Source organism: Pocillopora verrucosa, chromosome 6 (assembly GCF_036669915.1).
Source record: "Pocillopora verrucosa isolate sample1 chromosome 6, ASM3666991v2, whole genome shotgun sequence".
Lineage (NCBI taxonomy): Eukaryota > Metazoa > Cnidaria > Anthozoa > Scleractinia > Pocilloporidae > Pocillopora > Pocillopora verrucosa.
Genome location: NC_089317.1, coordinates 24,794,345 through 24,814,815, shown reverse-complemented (window position 1 = coordinate 24,814,815; position 20,471 = coordinate 24,794,345). Strand labels below are relative to the sequence as shown.

The 20,471-nt window shown below is 38.4% G+C and overlaps 2 pseudogenes; one reads left to right on the top strand and one right to left on the bottom strand.

Moving 5' to 3' along the window:
• Positions 1 to 4,621: 4,621 nt before the first annotated feature.
• On the top strand, positions 4,622 to 14,277 carry LOC131772187 (monocarboxylate transporter 12-like; annotated as a pseudogene).
• On the bottom strand, positions 13,307 to 19,764 carry LOC131784747 (gamma-aminobutyric acid receptor subunit beta-like; annotated as a pseudogene).
• Between the last annotated feature and the right edge of the window lie 707 nt (positions 19,765 to 20,471).

Genomic DNA, 20,471 nt, shown 5'->3' with positions numbered 1-20,471 from the left:
GGCTTCTAAAAAACATGCAAATTTGAATGAAAATTTTAAGTAAGCCTCTAAGCAAATAAAAGGCCGGAGATGAGGTCCATGCCTTTCTTGCTAAAAGATGAATTTTAATTTCTGTAAAGCAAATAAAAGGCCGGAGATGAGGTCCATGCCTTTCTTGCTAAAAGATGAATTTTAATTTCTGTAAAATTTCAGCGTGAGAAAACATATCAATATGAGTTTTATTACCCTTCAATGGATATTAGGGTAATAAAATGAAGGTTAATGAGGATAAGTATCAAAGTCATTTTACTTACATACAATAAATGATTGGGGGTGAAACTTCTTGCGTCCGTCAAAGACTCATTTCAAACCAGCATCTTTTCTTAAAGGTGCAGTACTTCGTTTTGGTATGTTTGTTTCTTATCCAAAAGTGACTCGTGAATTAGGTACTTAAATTTCCATCACCTGAGGATTTCGACGAATTTCCTCGCCAAACTGTGACCATTTTTTTTTTCTCATGTCATCTCCGCTATGTGGCCACTAAGTTATGTGTCTTGCTTGCCACGAGGTGGAATCGTATGCAATCTGTAGTAAGGTAAATCTGTTTAGGTAATGGCAGTGAAAAAGAGGAAATAGTAAGTTTGAGAAGGAACATGGATGGCTTGGACCGGGAAAAAGTTGAAACGAATTTAAGAAAGAAAACATTGAAAAATTGATGCTAATTTTTCAAGGCTCGCGAGCCGTTATGTAACTTCGTGCACTGGTCACACTTGGCCCCTCACGTGAGGATAAAAAAAACGTGCTCGGTTTAGGAATACGTGGTGTAGGTGTATAAATATGACTGGAATGTCACGTTTTTCCATGTACATTAAAGAAATGTTTAATAAGGTGTAGAGGGTTAATTTTGCGTCGATGCATGCAAAATTTGAGTGAAATTTTTAAGTTAGCCTCCAATCAAACAAAAGGCCGGAGATGAGGTCCATGCCTTTCTTGTTAAAATATGAATTTTCATTTCGGCAAAATTTCAGCGAACAACAATGCTGAGATCTCAAGAAAACTTATCAATATGAGTTTTATTACCCTTCAATGGATATTAGGGTAATAAAGTAATGGTTAATGAGGATAGGTATCAAAGTCATTTTACTTACAAAAAAGTAAAAGCAGTTAGTGAAATTGGACCGTGTGTGACTTGATTGGGGGCGAAACTTCTTGCGTCCGTCAAAGACTCATTTCAAACCAGCATCTTTTCTTAAAGGTGCAGTTTTTCGTTTTAGTATGTTTGTTTCTTATCCAAAAGTGACTCGTGAATTAGGTACTTAAATTTCCATCAATAACCAGGTTTTCACCTGAAGATTTCGACGAATTTCCTCGCCAAACTGTGACCATTTTTTTAAGTACAAGTTCTTTTTTTGTGGGTTTTCTCATGTCATCTCCGCTATGTGGCCACTAAGTTATGTGTCTTGCTTGCCACGAGGTGGAATCGTATGCAATCTGTGGTAAGGTAAATCTGTTTAGGTAATGGCAGTGAAAAAGAGGAAATAGTAAGTTTGAGAAGGAACATGGATGGCTTGGACCGGGAAAAAGTTGAAACGAATTTAAGAAAGAAAACATTGAAAAATTGATGCTAATTTTTCAAGGCTCGCGAGCCGTTATGTAACTTCGTGCACTGGTCACACTTGGCCTCTCACGTGAGGATAAAAAAACGTGCTCGGTTTAGAAATACGTGGTGTAGGTGTATAAATATGACTGGAATGTCACGTTTTTCCATGTACATTAAAAAAATGTTTAATCTGAAAAATGCTTAAGGTTCCCATTAAAAAAATACATGCCTAATGAAGGGTCAATGAACACTGTAAGAGGAGCTTATGGTTCTTTGAAAACAATAAACAGAGCCCAGAAACCAAACCGAGTGTCATGCAATAGATCTAGCAAATGACAACGGAGTGGGTTCTTTGCAGATGACGAGGAAATTACATCATTGTTAACGTAATTTTCAATGTAGTTTTTAGGACGCTCTTGAACTCCTGCGTAAGCATTCACTAAGCTGATCATGCGAATAGCCCCTGAGTTGGAGTAAAACTTTTATTTTAGTGCAGAGCTAAGCCCGCCTACTGGTGAATATTGACTTTGTCCACAAATTTAGTCCTCCCTTTTTTCAGCTTTTCAGTTCGCCAGCAGATTTTGCTTTGCCTTTTGCGTCAAGAGGCCGGAATAATAAACAAATTGCTGTAACAATACAACTCCCTAGAGACAACTCAACAACAATAAATCAGCATAAGCGACGCCCATAAAGAAACCCTCTGCTCGCATCCAAGTTCAGTTTGAACCAAGGTGTAGCTCTAAGCTGTGCTTTGCTTTCTCACTCCGAGGGAAAAAAAAGAGAGATCAGGAGTTTTCGACTTTTCGTGCAAGTGTTTGGCAAAGAGGTTAGTTAACACATTTCGAACACTTTTTTTTAAACATGCTTACATCCCATAGGGACGGAAACGGCCAAACTTGCGATATTTCATACGCCTTGAACTGCTTGAAACAACCAGTAGTGGATTAGGAAAAACTTTATTCTTTTGTGTATGCATCTGGAAGAAATGTGAAAACGACCTCAAGATGAAATGATTTCATTTTATAGAGCTCCTTTTTTCTGTCAAATTGAAGTCGTCTTCAATTTACAATCCTCTTTTCCTTAGGCTGCCGTGCTCTACAATTTAAACATCATTCGGTCTTGCAGCGCTAATTTCAGACAAAATGTTTGCCTGTGCTTTTTTCCGGCATCAGATTATTTGTCTTCGATAGTGACTCGACACCTTTACTATGAGTTAAACATTGATAGAAATCACGTTCAAACATGTATTGTGAATGTGTTTGTTTATTCGCTAAACGTCCATTTTGTATAATACTAAAAGAAGGAAAAAACCAATTGTTCCAAAAAACATTCAGTTGCTATAATACCATTTCAAACGATTGTGCAAGTACGTTTATGATTAAACGTAATTCGACAATTCGACAGTAACTCGATACCTCTGTTATAAGTTAAACATTTATAGAAATCACGATCCTACATATTTTGTGGATGTGTTTGTTTATTCGGAAACGTCCACTTTGTGTAATGATAAAGAAAGCGACTTTTCACATGTTATCTCAACATCCACGTGCGTAATTACGCCGGTAAACCGCTCGAAAGTGGGTTTTTTGCTCGATTGACCTCTTATGAATATGGTTTGACTGTTTATTCGGGGTTACTGCTGCTCTTTTCTGACCTATCCTCTTAGCCCCAGGTACACGTTCTTAAAAACCCATCGGTGGGCGTGTTTGGGCTTACTGGACAACTGACCTTGGCAGATTAAACGTATTCTTTAGAACACCAACCCATCAAATTTCACGAGACTGTCGAAATGAACAAAAGCTACCTGAAAGACAATCGCTCTTAGAAAGCTAAAACCCAAACATAACCTCCCGTTGAGGACTCTGAGCAAGGTCAGTGGACAAACCCAAACACGATTAGCAATGGTGATTACCGTCTAAAAGTTAAGCCCTACTATAACGATCAAGGGCACATCACTCAAAAGCAAAACCATACTTGTGGTCTTGCATCACATGATAAAACATGACTCACAAGGACTTCAAGATTATCGTACAAGCCCAAACAATTCCTGAACGCTTTTCCAGAGTGCTATTAATTTTAGTAGTTCATATCAATATGAATACTTTGCATGCCATAAATTCCCTTTGCACCATTTCTCGTTGCTCACTCTTCCATACGATTGTTTTTGTTTATGTTTTGAGAGCAAAGTTCGACTGAATTTAACAGCCAAAACTCTACCTAGACTCTGGTTAAATATCTGCTCGATTGTGAAAGTGGGTGAACCATCTTTCAACTTGCAAATACTGCATTTGCAGCTCGTTTTATACATACCGCGAGAGGACTACTGTCTCAGTGAAGGCAGGAGAATATTCACAATCTCTTGGTGAATGCTAATTCGAGTGTAAACGCCATCCCTTGGATTTTTGTCATCAAAAAAAAAAAAAATCAAAATATCACTGATCCCGTATAGTTTCTTATCCTTAAGAGTGGGGTGGAACAGCGACATTCAACGTAAAATTCTTTCAGAACGACACGCCTCTGTGCTCATGAGACCGCCTAATGCGTAACAAGTCAATTCGATTGCGAAACTGTCCACTATGAACTAAACAAGACCTTATCAACGTGTAACTTCTCCTGTTCATACAAAACTATTATCATTACCAACAGGGGAAGAGAATGAATAGACTTCCTATAAAGAGTCCTTAGAGGGTGTTATACTGATGTAACGCCAAATTCTCCTCACAAATTCTAAAGGGAATGTGTAACAAATAGAAGGCAAAGTTATTTATCAAACATTGGAAATAAAAAAAGTTGATGCTCCAAGCGAAACTACTTCTGCAGACCACTCCATTTAGAAAATTTATTTCAATTCTAGTAACGTTCAGAGGGGTGGAAAGATCGAGGGTTAAATTTCTATTTCCCTCAGTACCAATTACCCTTAAAAAATCACTGGATGTAATTTGGTTTGCATCGCGATATTAAAAAAAAAAAAAAAAAAAAACGCTCCAGCGAGGTGAAAGAGAGGACAAGAAATAACATTAATCTACAATCGTTTTTTGGCAGATGGAACAGAACAAGAAAATCAGTTGTGAGGCTAACGAGACTGAATTGGGTGTGAAAGTCCTTGCTGAGGCTTCAGAGGGAAGAAAACCAAGGGATGCTCAAAGTTCTAACGACAACACTGAGAAATATCTTGAAAACGAACATCAATTTTGTCTTGATGCTAGGACTAAAACAGAAGGATGTAAGGGAGAATCGAGAGCCCCTGAGTGCGATGAGCCTCATTCCGATGAAGAGGCTGCCACAACGCCTCATTCTGACGATGAGGCTCACTATGACAGAGGCTGGGCCTGGGTAGTATGTGCTACAGCTGCCTTGATGGAGTTCTTCGTCGGGGGATTGATAACAAGCTCTGGAGTGATATATGCGGCTTTAATTGAAGAATTCGACAAATCAAGAGTAGAAACTGGTAATGTACTTTGCACTATTTGATGACGGACAATTACGTGCTCATAGGAGTTTGAACTCTAGAACTGAAACACCTCACAATTTAACGATTACAATTCACTTTTAAGCGTCCTCAGTTTTCTTTTGTCTTTTACGATTCTCTCAATGAAAATCAGTTGACATGCTTGATCATAGATATCTAAAGATATTGTAATTTTCTGAGAAGCTTCTCGTAGATATTTGGAAAAAAAATCGATTGAAACATCCTTCTCACTACAAATCTATGAATCCACGAATTCAATCATTCTTTTTTTTTCCTTATAGCCTGGGTGAGCGCCTTAGCTGTTTCCACTTACTACGGCTTCTTCCCGCTCGGCACCGTTCTTAGCGAGCGCTTTGGATGCTGGGTAGTTGCCTTACTGGGTTGCCTGGCCTGCTCCATCGGTTTGTTTATCTCCTCCTTTGTCACGAGTCTCCCATTGTTGTACCTCACCTACAGCTTCCTTTGGGGCCTGGGCGCCTCTTTGGTCTACTTCGCCAACCTATTAATACTCACTAAGTACTTCAAAGCGAGGCTTGCATTTGCTAATGGACTCATAGCCCTTGGTGGTGCTATCGGCGGAAGTGTATTGAGTCCCAGCATGCAACAGATGCTTATTTACATTGGATTGGCAAATATGTTTCGCGTGCTTGCAGGCGCGTATCTTCTCCTCTCAGTCTTTTCACTTGTCTATCGCCCGAAGCGTAGAGTTTTGCCTCATCAGAATGATGTCATAACTACGTGTGTTAAGAAGAGGCGTCTTTTGACTGGGGAATTGAAAAAACAAAGACATGCTTAATGTGGATCGTGGTTGTTTCCATCTTCATGCGTGGATACAGGTTCCCGCTTTGTACACTTGGTGAGATTTGTACACCTTATTTTGTATTTGTCTGCCTGTTATAACCATTTGGTTTTGTTATCAAACATAAATTTGTATAAGCGGAGTCCGACTTGCCCGGCGTCGTCAATTGCAATCGCTCCTCTTTAAAGAAAACCACCCTCGTCCTTTGTATCTTCCCACCGCTTATGAACGACTTTGACATTTTTCCAGGAGTTATTTACCTTTCAATCTGCACTTTCCTTTTTAGAGGTGCGCCTTGCCGAGGACATTGGAATCGACAATCACCAGCCTCTCTTCTTCTAACGGTCGTGACAGTTGGATCGGCTTTCGGTCGTGTCATCGTCGGGCGCTTATCGGATATCCAAACGTTTCAATCGCGTGTACATCGTTCAGTTAGCGTTTCCTAGTCATAGGATTGAGCAACTTTGGTGGTACCAGTTACTGAATCTTACCCCATTTTTTGGCTATACATGCTTTCATCTTTTGATTATTTGCCGGAGCTTATACTGATCCTCAATCCTCGTGAGCGTAATGCGACATTCTTGGGTCCCGGACAAAGTGTCCGTACCGCTTAGGACTGTCCTTCTTGTTGTTGCCTGTACCCTCGCACCCTTGGCCCACTGATTGCCGGAAATAATTTATGATTGACTGCAGAGCTATCAAATTGCTTTTTTACATCCTCGGAGGCACGACTTGTCTATCAGCCATCTTGGCACCTTTGGTTTCAATCTTGATTCGAAGAAAAGTTGACGATAAAAGTGAGGGTTGTAAAAACAATGAGCCTGCGGTTATAAACTGACCGCTGACAAAACTAGTAACACTACCGAACGACGTCTTTCCCCAAAGAAACCGTGTTCAGGTGATCATTATTTATCATAATGAAAGGAAATCTGGAATCTGCTCCGTTTTCTTCAACCGTATCAAATCTCTTATTGAAAGAACATTTTTGTGGCTCTATCTTTCATGGTCCGTGGTTATGTCAAATCCCATGCTCAAAACACATTTGTAAAGCGACAAAGATATGCTATCGCGACGTGCATTAATATTTATGAAGACGTCGTGATATGTTTCAATCATTAAGATCTACACGCGCCCTCCAACCGACTAATAAGTGTTGCATTTAAAAAGCCATGTGAGACGATAAAAAAAAATCTTCACCTTCACTCCTTTTAATCCCGCAAAGCAATGAAAGATGTCTGTAAAACAGAAATTGCACTTTATTTGACTTAAAATATGAAACTATGAAGAGCATTTTGATGCTGTTTATGACCTCCTTCAAGAAAATGACCTAGCATTACACCATAAGCAGGTAACATTCAGGATAATATCATAATAATAATTTATTTCCTTCTAAGGCGCCAATTCTATGTATATATCTTCAAATGCCCCGTATCATAATAATTACAATACACTAAAGATAAAATAAAATAACAATAATAATGATAATTGGAATAGCAAATAACCATTTAATACGATTCCTAATAAATAAATCATCATATATAACGATATACCTAATACTTAATTATTACTTGAAATTTTCTATTTAAACTTTATCAATTAATCAATAACTATAAAACCTTTATCAATTATAAAATGCTTTCTAACACAAGAAACGTCTTAAGCTTTTGATTTAAAACTATTAATAGAACTAGATTCTCGTATATTTCCTTGGTACATTATTCCATAGCTTAGGTGCCGCAAACATAAATGCTCGGTCACCAAGTGTTGCCTTAGACTTAAAACTAGGATCACTGAGTAAGGTCTTATCCCTAGAATGCCTTTAAATTATATCTTGACTCGGGCTTGCGTGTAATTAGAGAACTTAAAGTAATACGTTGCAAACCCCTTAACAATCTTGAAAACACTTAATACAATCTTAAATTGAATTCTTAACCTTAATAGGTAACCAGTGCAACTCCATCAATAAAGTAGTAATATTACAATAATTTACTGGGATGTACCAGGGATCAGAAACTCAGTCTTGTCTTCGTTCAGTTTCCATTTTTATTTTGTATTCCCTCCAGAGATGCGTATTTACTAACTTCATTCACTCCTATGAGAGATCATTGTGTAATTTCTCTGCATAATGCCAATTCGTTTGTTAAGCATTAAAGAGATGAGCAAAAATAAAATATCAATGAGGTGTTTAACTGCAAATTCTCAGAGACAAAATGATAGGAAATAATCATTTCAACAATACTATGGAGTGTTTTTATTCATAACTTGAGAATAAAGGAACTATTTAACGTCTACTGAAGACATATGTCGTCGTCAAGACGTGACATGCCTTGTCTGGGTTAAACATTCAACCCCATAAGAAGTGATTCCAAAAAAAGCCCCCCCATCTAAATGCTCCTTTTCATTGTTGCTCGTGAACTAAACATTAATGTCACGAAAATAGAAGAAATGATCACCAACAGACTCTTGGTCGTTAAACAGTTCTCCTTGACAGCGCCTTAGAGAATGTACAGCAAAACAGTATAGAGAATACGCATACTGATGTAAGGTGTAGAGGGTTAATTTTACGTTGATGAGGTCACGGTCAAAACGATTGTTATTGGCATCGGTCGTATGGACTTATTAGAGATCTTTCTTTTGTTCGGAAGCTAAAAAAGTTTTCCTCGCCCAAAAAGCCTCTGTTTCTTTCACATTAGACATAGAGTACAATCTTGTGGATAGCTTATCGATTGTTTTAATCTTTCTGTTTATCACACACTTCTCTTCTTCAGCTGGGCAACAATACGGCATCAAGAGCCAACTTAAGGACGTTAAACGCGGCTCATCACGTGATGGTAAATTGTTTTGCCAATTTTATACAAGGTATCATTTACAACGATTCCACTTCGTTTCTGACGTCAAACAGGAAAAAATGAAACATAGGGAAAGAATGATACCGTCGTCAAACGTCTCATCTTTTTTCTGCACCAAACCAACAATTTCATTTGGATTGTTCTGATACTTTCCCTGCTCATTCACGACCAAAAATTTAATAAATGTTCTGAACTAAAGTCAATTCCGTGCTGTGAGTGTGTTTAAGAAAAAGAATCCCCAACTATTTTCATCAGCTCCAGGCCACGGCTTATAAAAAACATGCCAAATACCAGAATTAAATTTTTAAATCAGATCCTCTAGTCAAATAAAAGGCCGGAGATGAAGTCTATGCCTTTCTTGTTGAAATATGAATTTTAATTTCTGTGTAGACATCGGCGAACAACAATGCTAATATCTCAAGAAACTGTATCAGTATGAGTTTACATTACCCTTCAATAGAAACTCAATATCTCGTGGGTCGTGTCTTTATATTTCAAAGTCCCATGGGAGTTTATAAGAAGGGTTCCGGAAATTAAAAACTTTGGCACCATAAAAGTTTTACTCTTACTCGAAAACCGTCATACGCAGAGGTGATTTTTACGGAGAGAAAACACTCACAAAATCGAAATACTAGCGGTGTTATCTCATGATGGTTAATGATAGGATAGGTATCAAAGTCAGTTTACTTACAGTCAGACGTAAAAGCCGTCGGTGAAATTGCGACCGTGTGTGACTTGATTGGGGGCGAAACTTTGTGCGTCCGTCAAAGAATCATTTCAAACCGGCATCTTTTCTTAAAGGGGCAGTTGTTAGTTTTGTGTATGTTTGTTTCTTATCCATGCTGAGCTATTATTTCGTTACTTTTCCTATTCTTTTACGGTATTTAAGCAATGGTATAAAAAAGTGACTCGGTGAATTAGGTACTTAAATTTCCATCAATAAAACGGATTTCACCTGAAGCTTGCGACGTATTTCATGCCCAAACCATTATTTTAAGTACAAGTCCTTTTTTCGTGGGTTTTTTTTTCATGTCATCCCCTGCTATTGGCCACTACGTCATGTGTCTTGCTTGCCACGATCGAGGTGGAATCGTATGCAATCGTTAGTAAGGTAATCGTTTAAGGTAATGGCATTGAAAAGAGGCAAGAATAAATTCAAGAAGGAACATGGATGTCTTGGATACGGGAAAAATTTGAAAGAAAGAAAACGGAAGAAGACAGAAAACATTGAAAATTTTATGCTAAGTTCTATGTAGTTTCATTTCGGTGGTCAACAACTTGGCCTCTCACGTGGGGATGAAACGACGTTGTTCGGTTTAGAAACGTAGTGCTGGAAGACTGGAAGGTCCGTTTTTTTCCCATATACTATTAAGAAAAAGGTTTAATCTGAAAAATGCTAAAGGTTCTCTTAAAACAAAAATGCACGCCTAATGAAGAGTTAATGAACATGTAAGAGGAGCTTAACATGCCAAAAAACCAAACCAGGCGTCATGCAATAGATTTAGGGCACATAACTAGGTGCATGAATGAATCAGTCAAAGAAATAAAGCGTTTTTCCGTTGCGGTTAGCTTTCTAGGACCCTCTAGGCTTTCACATTCGCCAGCAGATTTTTTGGCTCCGCCTTCAGGTGCGTCAAGAGGCCGGAATAATAAACAAATGCTTGTAACAATCACAACCCCCTAAAGGCAACTTAACAACAAATTAATTAGCATAAGCGACGCCCTAAAAGAAGAAAGCCTCTGCAGGGATCCAAGTTCAATTTGTAACCAGGTTGTAGCTCTAAGCTGTGCTTTGCTTTCTCACTCCGAGGGAAAGAAAGCGAGATTCAGGAATTTTCGGACTTTTCGTGCAAGTGTTTGGCAAAGAGGTTAGTTAACACATTCGAACACTCTTTTTTTTAAAACGTGGAAAAAATTATTCTTTTTGTTTATGCATATGGAGAAAATGTGAAACGACCTCAAAATGAAATTATTATCATTTTATAGAGGCTACCTCTTTTCTGTCAAATTGAAATCGTGTTCAATTAACAATCCTTTTCCCTTAGGCTGTCGTGCTCTACAATTTAAACATCATTCAGTCTTGCAGCGCTTAATTTCAGACAAAATGTTTGCCGGTGGTCTTATTCCGACATCAGTTTATTTGTTTCGGTCAGTAACTCGACACCTCTGGCTATAAGTTAAACCGATTGGATAGAAATCACGTTCCTACATGTATTATGGATGTGTTGTGTTTATTTCGGGTAAACGTTCTATTTCGCATTAAACACTTCAAAATTCTTAAAACAATATTCAGTTGCTTCAATACGATTTTCAAAACAATTGTGCAAGTACGTGTATGATTTTAAATATTCTCTGTCCTATTTGAAAATATTCAAATTTCTTTCCATTCTTGCCATTATCGAAAACTTCCTCATCCCTTTTCATTTGGAATCTTTTGAAAAAAATTAGCACGGGTTGTGTTCTCGTCAAGCGTTGCTCATTGCATGTACTTCCCCTTTACAACCTTTCAATTGGCAAGTTGCTTTGGAATGGTTTTGCAGGTGTCTTGGCGCCTTAACTAATTTTACATATATATTCTTCAGCGAGCTTTTATAAAATTACTGAGAAAGTACGGAACGCCCCTGATTTGGTCAAAACGATATTCTCTTCTTGCATTGGTATAAACCATTGACTCTTGTTTTGTTTCAGTTCACTTTACAAAAGCGATAGACGGCACTTTAATTGTAATATGATCTACATAAAACACGTTTATATTGTAGACAATTTGTTGCGGACAAATCAAAACAATTTGTCAGTTTTGTGTGATAACAGCTAAAATAATAATAAGTTTCCGTGGTATCAATATGTGGTAACTGAAAACAATAAAATTTTATATCTGTGGTAGTCAGAGGCCTGTCACTTTTGTTTGTTCTAGTAGTTTGTTTAATAAGGAGTGGATTACATCAGTTGACTGTTTTGTGCTAAGATGGCATTGTATGGGTTGGCCAACGTGACTCATGCAATCAGCCCTTAGGTGGATGAACCCAGACAATCGGCTACCCTCAGGGAATTGGCAAATGGCCACTCAATAGGGTTTTTTTTTGTTTGACGTCAATGCAAATTTATAGCAAATGAACAGCTTTGCGCAATTAGCAAATTAGAGTACATTAAGTGCAAAGGTACTTATTTCCATGGTAAAAAAATGAGTGGGTAGAAAAATGTCGCAAACAAACTGTTTTGCACCATGTTTACGTGTAGTTGCATCAATAGTAAATATGTCACTTTGCGCAGAAAGCAAATGCTTAAAAAATATGTTTAAGCTCAAGTTTACCTTGGCAGCAAATGTAAGGTAAACTGTTAAGCAAATGTCATATCTACACATTTGCATGTAATTTTGTCAGGAACAAATGCTTGAGTTTATCTTCAGTTTACAGCTAGCGCAAATTTAGTTCAAATTTAGAGCCTCAAATTTGCACCACATTTGCACACCTTGACAAACACTAGTAAATCCGAAAAAGACAAGACAAGAAATAATACTAATCTACAATCGTGTTTTGGTAGATGGAACAGAGCAGGACAATCAGTTGTGAGGCTAACGAGACTGAATTGGGTGTGAAAGTCCTGCTGAGGCTTCAGAGGGGGAGATCCAAGGGATGTTCAAAGTTCTGACAACAACACTGAGAAAAACCAGCGTAAAAATGAACATCAATTTTGTCCTTGATGTAGGGACTAAAACAGAAGGATGTAAGGGAGAATCGAGAGCCCCTGAGTGCAATGAGCTCATTCTGATGAAGAGGCTGTCACAACGCCTCATTCTGATGATGAGGCTCACTATGACAGAGGCTGGGCCTGGGTAGTATGTGCTACAGCAGCCTTGATGGCGTCTTCGTCGGGGGATTGATAACAAGCTCTGAGTGATATATGCGGCTTTAATTGAAGAATTCGACAAATCAAGAGTAGAAACTGGTAATGTACTTTGCACTATTTGATGACGGACAATTACGTGCTCATAGGAGTTTGAACTCTAGAACTGAAACACCTCACAATTTAACGATTACAATTCATTTCGTTAAGCTTCCTCAGTTTTCTTTTGTCTTTTACGATTCTCTCAATGAAAATCAGTTGACATGCTTGATTATAGATATCTAAAGATATTGTAATTTTCTGAGAAGCTTCTCGTAGATATTTGGATAAAAAAATCGATTAAAACATCCTTCTCACTACAAATCTATGAATCCACGAATTCAACCAAGTTTTTTTCTTTATAGCCTGGGTGCGCGCCTTAGCTGTTTCCACTTACTACCGCTTCTTCCCGCTCGGCACCGTTCTTAGCGAGCGCTTTGGATGCTGGGTAGTTGCCTTACTGGGTTGCCTGGCATGCTCCATCGGTTTGTTTATCTCCTCCTTTGTCACGAGTCTCCCATTGTTGTACCTCACCTACAGCTTCCTTTGGGCCTGGGCGCCTCTTTGGTCTACCTCGCCGACCTGTTGATACTCACTAGGTACTTCAAAGCGAGGCTTGCATTCGCTAATGGACTCATAGCCCTTGGTGGTGCTATCGGCGGAAGTGTATTGAGTCCCAGCATGCAACAGATGCTTATTTAACATTGGATTGGCAAATATGTTTTCGCGTGCTTGCAGGCGCGTATCTTCTCCTCTCAGTCTTTTCACTTGTCTATCGCCCGAAGCGTAGAGTTTTGCCTCATCAGAATGATGTCATAACTACGTTTGTTAAGAAGAGGCGTCTTTTTGACTGGGGAATTTTAAAAACAAAGCATTCTTAATGTGGATCGTGGTTGTTTCAATCTTCATGCTTGGATACATGGTCCCCTTTGTACACTTGGTGAGATTTTAAACCTTATTTGATTTGTCTGTAGTTATAACCATTTGGTTTTGTTACACAACATAAATTTTTATAAGCGGAGTTCGACTTGCAGTTCGTTGAATTGCAATCGCTCCCATTTAAGAAAACCACTCTTCGTCCTTCGTATCTTCACACCAATTATGAACTACTTGAGAATTTTACAGGAGTTACTTAAATTCAATCTTTATTTACCTTTTCAAAGGTGCGCCTTGCCGAAGACATCGGAATCGACAAGACACGAGCCTCTCTTCTTCTAACGTTCGTGACAGTTGGATCGGCATTCGGTCGTGTTATCGTCGGGCGCTTATCGGATATCCGACGTTTCAATCGCGTGTACATCGTTCAGTTAGCGTTTTCCTAGTCATGGGATTCAGCAACTTTATGGTACCATTCACTGAATCTTACCCCATTTTAGCTATAAATGCGTTCATATTTGGATTATTTGCCGGAGCTTATCTGATCCTCAATCCTGTGATCGTATGCGGACATTCTTGGTCCGGACAAAGTGTCGTACGGCTTAGGAATGTCCTTCTTGTTGTTGTCTGTACCCTCGCACACTTGGACCACTGATTGCTGGGATAAATTTATGATGGACTGCAGAGCTATGCAATTGCTTTTTATATCCTCGGAGGCACGACTTGCCTATCAGCCATCTTGGTTACCTTTGTTTCAATCTTGATTCGAAGAAAAGTTGACGATAAAAGTGAGGGTTGTAAAAACAATGAGCCTGCGGTATAAACTGGACCGGCTGACAGGAGTATTAAGATTAATTTGTGCCTACCGCGGGCTATCCGCTTGGTCAGCGGGGTATCTAAGTACACTCCGATGAATACTGATGATAAAGTATCATTTGTATTGGTTCAACCCGATATGGTCCAAATATCACGGAGAAAACAAACAACAGGTTTTTGGTTGAGTTGATTAATATACAGTATAGCCAAACCTCAAAAACGGCATGAAAAAGTAAATGGTGAAGTAAATTGAAAGATACAGGCGCATATGCCAAAGGAAAGGAGTTTCCTGCAGTGTCTATCGATCTTACACGGCTTTAGTTTAGGAAAAAGACTGGATTGTGTGAAAACCTTGCATTGCCTGTTCGCCTCTTAATTGAAAACCACGGGGTTGTAGGACATTGCCAATGTTGGGATGAAGCTCGTTGAGTAGTTCGAATTTTTCGTCGCGATCATGTTTTTCCTATAAAAGAAAGAGACCGCAGATGAAAATCAGGTCTGAATATTAAAAAAATATTTGCGCGCTGTTCTAGAATAGCCCCCCCCCCCCCGCATCCGCCATAAAAAAATAGCTTTTTGTTACATGCTTAAAGTTTTTTTGCTGAGCCTTCGCGTAGATAAATGAATTAATTTGCACGCAAGTAAAGATTTTTTCTGTTATTACTCAAAATGCCAGGACTTGAGAAGTAGATTGTGTGAACTGAGAACTATATATTACAACTTGATTTGATTTATCCTATTTTTTTCTGACCTGTACTCACCGTAATCCCGTCTCTTTTGGTGTCAAAAACTTGTCGAAACGTGCCACTTTCTTGATAATTTTTTTCCACGTCATTCATTTCCTCAAAAATCACAGATGGTTTCTCATATGATGCAACCTGTTTTTCCTTTGGCCTTCTCTCTCTTTTCGACGAAGATGCATTCGCAAATGAGCAGATCACTGCAAACTCCAATAAAGCAGCGAACACAAAAAGGAAACTGCCCAAGATGAACACATCGATTGCTTTCACGTAACCAACTCTCGGCAGGCTCGACTGAATACCGAACATTAGCGTAGTTATGGAGAGGACTGTTGTGATTCCGAGCGATACCCGTGCCGGAACCGAACGTTCATCGATCCAGAAACCAACCCAGCTCAGAGCTACAATAAGTACTGTGGGGATGAATTGTTGAAGAATGTAATAGCCAATTTGTCTCTGAAGGTGGAATCTAGCTAACAAGGTCGAAAAATTACCTGGAAAAAAAAACGGTTTTGAAAAAATCGAAGTGTTGATCATAAACAAATTTCAGTCTTTATGTTATTTTTTTTTTATTTTCAGCTTCTCACAATGCATACAATGAAGAATCATCATAAAATTTAATTCGGCTCCTTCTCTTACCCCCCCTAGAATCACTGTCTTAGGATGATTAACCTTAAGGGTTGCTCGACTCATTTTCTTGGGTTTTGCTTTCGTGAAGGAATTCCATAGGTTTGCGCATGTGTGAAAATGTGATAAAATATTCAGATCTCCGTCATAAATTCTTCCCACATCCCCTCTGTTTACCCATGCAATGGATTGAAAAACAGCACAATCCCAGCCATCCAGCTGTTGCATTTTACCTGTGCTATACTCATGACTTTTCATGGAGATTTCTATTTTCTTTAGAGTGTATTGAGGAATCTGTAGTTCCCCTGACACACCGATCGAATCTTTACCACCAGTTAGCCAAGATAAGATTATATCTTCTGTGGAGTAAGAATCTGAAATCACAAGAAATATTATAGAGACTTACCTCCTAGTTTCATCTCTCTTAACCTAAATCATCTTTTTCCCTCCAAAGTACCCAAAGTGAAAAGCTGGCAATTAAAACTTTACTCGATTCTGATGATGACTTCTGCACAGGGTTTTGAAACGTCAGCCACTTTTACCGACAGCAGTCCTCCTCAAGACTACTCTTACCTGGACGATCAGACTACGCCATCAAATATTACTCCCGCCTTCAAAACATTGAGGGTGACTGGAACTAGTATTAATATTACCCTTTCGTATGAAGTACCCAAGTAGCGGTTTATTGCAAAAGCTGCAATGTGATTGGCTACGCCACTCGACAATCTTTCTGATAGTGAGTCACATAGCTGCATGCAGTTTTGGTTATCTCTCAAGTCCATACTCACAACTTTCAAAGATCATTTCACAGACTTGTTCATCCATTGGAAATTTTCGTAAATTCATCGGACAGTATAGACTTAGTTTCAGTCTAAAGAAAATCAAAAGTATAGAAAACGTGAGAATAAGCCCTACATATACGTTCGACTCTACTGTGTTTTTTATTGAGGTAAAATGCTTTTCGTAATCCTGTAATATATAACAGTCAAACAGCTTAAATATCAACATAGGGGTGTTGTTCTATATGAACCATACTATTTTGGTCTGTAGAGGACTTAAGGACATCCGAACTTTTAACTCCACAAACTGGCTGTACCCGAACTAGGGAGCCAATTTAGGTATTAAAAAGGTGCAAAGAATAAGATAACTTAAACTAACCTGCAACTATGCGTGATGACACCTTCTTGTGAGAGTTCGAACATAAAATCTCCGCAGGATGTTTTTTGGGTCAAATCGTTGACAAAATACGTGTCTGGAATCCAAACCTGGTCCACAATGTTCCCACTCAGCTTCATTTTAGGCATTCCAAGGGTGGGGCCATAAGCCAAACGAGGGTCGAACCAATGCTGACGAAAAAACATCACGAATGTCGCCTCCTTCGTTCATATAAAAATAACAAACAGCCACATGATCTATACATGAAACATTTCAGAATCTATTAATGCGAGGCAACTAAAGTTAAACGACAAGTTTGTATAACTTTACTTCATATTCATCCGATAGGTAAACACTCTCCACCCCTCCCCTGTGAGAGGTTTTTATGAGGTGAAATATTCCCTAGTCGAACGAATACAGTTCCTCTCAAGATAAACCCTGTTCTTGAGTTTTTTTGGTTCCAATTTGTGCCCCCTTCCTCCTGAATATTAGAATATTCACAAGTTCAACTAAAGCCAGGCTTTGCATGCGACAAAAACTGATATCTCTGATCTATCCAGGAACCTTCATTATTTATCGCCAAAGTGGGACGGGGGGGATTATTGGTTGTGTCACAATAAAGGTTATCTGTTCTTCCTAAGGCTCTGTACTATTCTAATGCTCCCCGCTCATTGGCAGTTATCTATCGCTCCCCTCCCCCCCCTTTTATACTTTGTTAGCGACGACTGATTCCCCCTTCCGTACCTCACTAAAAATCATGTGATCACACCGAGAGTCCTTCAACCTCCCACCCCCAGACCCTCCCGGCCCCCTGGCGATAAGTAATGACCGATCCGCCTTTTTAATTATTTGGAATCCTCCGTGACTTATTTGAATAAACAATAGTCGTACGCAGGGTTTCGATAGAGATATTTTGACCGTTGAATACAAAAGTCCAGTATTCTCCGGTGACTCTCATCAGTCTGCTGGGAGAGAAAAAGAGTTATGAGCTTTTTTTGTAAACCAAGCCACGTTCGCCACATAGAACTTACCATATCAATCTCTTTGATTGGCACCATTGACAAAAACATGCATAGAAATGTTGACTTTGCATGGAGGACCTTCGAAAGAAGTGTTAGGAGTTGTGATAATCATCGTATTTTATTTACACCCTAAAATCAGTGTGCTTAATCTCCACATTGTTCCAAATTAATTTCCTGTGATACTGAAAAGGAGACAAGATGTTTCAAAACCAAGAACTTTTTTCCTTCTTAATCATTTTCTTTATTCTTATAACCTCGATTTTGATTCAGCGATGAAATTGTTGGGAGAAAATGGATGCCTACCACTCTTAGCGATCAAAGAGTTAATGGATACTGCGAACACGTCATTGAAACCTTTTAAATTTTAACCTCATCTATCAACTATTTTTCTTGGCTTCGCTGATTCATAATCATGAAAACTGCAAGCAGCTGGTTGCATTATGAAGCACAATAATGTGAATTCATTCACGTTCCGAGCTAATTGCTGTTTTAGGTGGTATGTTTTAAAAAGGATGCGGTTAAAGACATATTTTATCTTGAATAAAGATAAAGTGATTTATGTAGATATTAATTCCATTTTGTGATAATTCATTAAAACGTAATTTGAGAAAATCTGTGAACTAGTTTGAATCTGAGCCTGACCTGAAAAAACAACTACGCAAATGAAAATGTCCTAAGTTTCTTGCTTAGAGTTTAAAATTTGATTCAAATCTTTCCCAGCCTATAACAGGACGAAACATGCACAGCAAAACGTGAACTTTTACAAAATCATTACGCGGGCCTATTTTATTTTATTTTCTTAATAGGGTTTCTCAGTATAACTACATAACCTTTTACCTCCAAAATTGGGTCGCAGCCGTTTGTCGTATCCCTCAAACAACGTTTTCAAAACCAATGTCGTGCGAGTGTTATTGCTGAAATGAAATTATTCGGTTTTGGCAAGATAATTCACGAAAAGTAGTGTATTTGATTTATCACTGACGTTCTCTTTATTCTGTGGGCTGTGTATTTCACCATTAAACAGGGGTTTTTATCATTGAACGAGATCTCAAGCGACCAGCAAGACTAACAATTAAGCGCTATTGTCTTAATCACCTGCTCTGGTTTTATCTGTTTTTCTCAATTTCAGTTGAAGATAGGGGATAGAAGAGCATGAAAACGCAAGCCAGAAAAGTTTACATCATACAAAATAGATACTTGTGTTGTTAGATATTAAATGCTTTAAAGATGGTCCACAATTTAGCCGCATTAGAGCTACAGGAGCAAAACCACACGAATTATCACGCAGCCCAATAATTTTATCCTGAGATAATAAATGTTTTAGCGGCTCCTTTGATTAGCATAAATAATTTGAGACTGACCCTCAGCTGCAGATGATAATAGATGAAGGTTTTGGAGAGAAATATGATCGTAAAGTTGATAAACATTTTGAATATCTTGTATTCAACTTCTTTTTTAAGTACACAATAGGAAAAACTTGAGATTTTGAAATAAAATAACTCCTCAACGTGGATTTTCGTGTCAAGTTTTGGTAAAAGTTAAACTACGGTTTGAGTTTTAGAGCAGTGAACGTTCTCAATTTGCAATGGTCACAGAAGAACTTACACATCTAGCTTTCAAAAAGACTCCTCGTCACTAATTTAAAACCAAATATCGTTTAGAACTACTTCAAGTGATTTTGATAATAGCTCGACCAACTTTTTTTTGCCCAAACTCATTCAGAACAAGACTCGAGGATGAGACAACTACAACCTACAGAGAGCTAAATTTCATTCATTGACACTTAAATAAAACTTACCTGTCTGCGTTATAAACTGCGTGTGAAATTAGGAACTCCTCAGCTAGGGTCAGGCCGACAAAAAGAATCGATGAAAACATTCTTGCAAAGATGCCAAAGTACAACTTTTACAGAAACGCAGCTTTTTCAAACCTTCGGTTATGCTCTCGAACCTTCTGTGTTGTTTGAAGTTCATGCGAGTTTCTTTTTGTTTGTTTTTCATTCATTAGCGATCGTGCTGCTATATACTTTGCATAAAAGATCAGCTTAACAATTGTAATTGTTGCTAGGGATTTTTCACGGGCGGAGCTGTAAAGCAATAAAGCGTTCTTATGGATAAATTGTACGAGTTTTATGAGAGTCATTAATTACAGTCACCGTTTTAGTATCAGAAACTTTCCGTCTTTCCGTTTTTACCAGAGAACTGGATGGACAAACACCGTTCAACCTCAATTTCTTGCTTGATAACAACAGTTAAAGTTGTTTTTTTAGGTAAAAATATAACTAGATTGAAACTGAAATGAAAATGAAAATAACAAGTTTTTATTAAATTGTTCAACCTGCATTAGCAGCTGAAATAGGGTCAGCCTGCTGTTATCGAAAGCAATTTGCCCAAGTGATTGTAGAATGTCTCAGCGCTTGAATGTAATTAATCCATGAATTTTTGTTAGTCTCCTCTCGATTCTAATAATATCACAGTTGGAGAGATTTCTCGTCAATCGTAGCCACGAAAGAAAACTCTGAGGAGGTTTACATCCGGGATATCCGTCAGTAAAAAAGGAAATTCGCAACTCCGTTGCGCGTTTTTTGAAAGGAATAATAAAGAAAAAGAAATGAATTTCATGGCGCTACGATTAATTGCTTTAATCGGTCATTTCCG